Below are 2,364 nucleotides of genomic sequence, written 5' to 3' on the forward strand. Positions count from 1 at the left end.
AACTGCGATGCCAGAACAATTAAGAGCAGTCCTCAGTCCTCAACTGAGTCCTTCTCAGAATGCTGCTGGTTTCCCAGGGTTGTTCACTCTCGAGAGAACAGTGGCAGCAAATTCAACTCTACCTCACTCTTGGCAAACTTCTGACCTGTCACCTTCCACAATCTCTGCTTATCTACACTTCTTCACTATACATGCTGTATCCAGTGATTTTTCATTCCTGCACCCTTCCCACCTCCCCCTTCTGTGTCTTCAATGTCCATTACATCATTTTTTATGCTTTCGGAAAGTGGTGGTTAGATTCTCTGACCTATCATCCTTTTGTGCTTTTTCTTCTCACAATAAAAAAAAAGTCCTCCTTTTGTCTAGGGCTAGGCTCAAACCTTTTTCTTTCTTAAATTTCCCCCATCTAATTACAGATCAAACAATTTCCTTATCCCTTCCTCTCTCTCCAATACTTTCCATATCTCCCTATTTAGTGGTTCATTACCTTTATCATTAGGATTTAAGAAGTGCAAGTCGTCCACAATCTCAATTTCCCCAAGTATCAATGTAGCTCACGCCTCTCTTTTATAGTCACAAAGCTTCAGAAAACTGGACACACCTCCCCATCAATTCCTCTCTGGTTAGTTTGTGACAAAATTTGAGCTTTTGATATTATAAAATATCTATTTACAAAGAGAATCAACTATTCCCATGGCTATTTCTTATTCCTTTTCCTGACTTCATAGTACTTGGGATCTTTGACTGTCACATTCTTCTTGGCTTCTGGATATCACACTCTTTCGATTTGCCTCTGATGAATTTTCACCAGTCTTGCTGTTCCTCAGACTCATGCCCTGGTTTTATTTTTCTTAATTGACAAGGAAAAATTGTATATATTTATGACATACAACATGATGTTTCAATACATGCATATACTGTGGAATAGCTACATCAAGCTATTTAACATGAATTACTTCACATATGTATCAATATATTTTTAAATTTTATACTCTCTCAGTAGTAACATCCATTCCTTGACTATCATTAGAATCTATATATATGTTATCTTTAGTTTATTTCCCAGCAGCACCTAAAAGTTACTGTGACAGGCAGAGTAAACATCACATAAAATGCGCAAACCCCTGATACACAGAACCTGTAAATATGTTACCTAACAATGCAAAAGGAACTTTGTAGATATAATTAAGGTTATGTACCTCTAGATGGGGATGTGTATCCTCGATTATTCTGGTAGGTTCAATCTTGTCAAATGACTCTTTCACAACAAAGAATAGTCCCCTCGCTTCTTCCCACACCGCTTCTGCTCAGAAACAGCAGAAACAGAATGAAGAGAGCTCAACTGGGGAAATGTTACATTGCTGGCTTTGAAATGGAAGAAGAGGGTCAAGAGATGAATGCATAGAGCTCTAGCAGCAGGAAAGGCAAAGAAACAATATCTTTTTCAGAGCCCTTAGAAAAGAATTCAGTTTTGCTGACACCATGATTTTAACCCCGTGAGACCTATATTGGACTTCTGATCTATAGAACTACAAAATAGCACATTTGTTGTTGTAAGTAGCTGTCTATTGTGATTTGTTACAGCAGCAATAGAATACTCATACAGACACCATATTCAAGAAGAAATTCATCAATTTCCTTTTCTATGACACAAACAAAAAACTAGGAAAAATAGAGAAGGAAATAACAAAACTGCTTTTATTTTCTTCCTCTTGATTTACTGTCTTAGTGAAGGACACCATCATATTCCTCATCCAAGTCGGAAGCCTGGATCTAAATCTGTGTCCTTATTGTTCACCACCCTTCTCATTTGAATATTCATCAAGGCCCTCATATGTATGTCTGTGCATGTGCATGCGCCAGTGCACACGCACACACACACAGACACATATTTTTCAAATTTATACTGAATCTTTCCTTTCCAATTGCCACTTCTATGGAAAGCAGCTTGGACCATCTAAAACAGAGATTCATTGTCTGCCTCTCTATTACCTTACTCCCTTTTAATTTATCTTCTGCAGTCTTCTACAGTCCTTTACCTAGAAGCAGTGGCTATACTATTTTCCTCTCTATATTCGTCTCTTAGCTACCATTTCTTATATTGGATTCCAGTAATTCTGAACTTTTCTCAGTTTCTCAGCACACCGGGCTCTCCATTTTGCCTTGAAGACTTTTAATAGCAATTTTCCTTCACACACACATTTTTTCACACCTATCCCATTCCTTTATTTTCATGTCACTGCTGCCCATATTTTAACATCCAGGTTACATGTCACTTATTCTATTTAGCATTAGTGGTTCCTCAGGAGCCTCTCATAAGTGCTCACAAAGAACTTTCGCCTTTGGTAATATGGTCAAATTGAA

The sequence above is a fragment of the Carlito syrichta genome, unplaced genomic scaffold (genome assembly GCF_000164805.1).
Source record: "Carlito syrichta isolate Samal-C Ts95f unplaced genomic scaffold, Tarsius_syrichta-2.0.1 Scaffold302040, whole genome shotgun sequence".
Taxonomy (NCBI): Eukaryota; Metazoa; Chordata; class Mammalia; order Primates; family Tarsiidae; genus Carlito; species Carlito syrichta.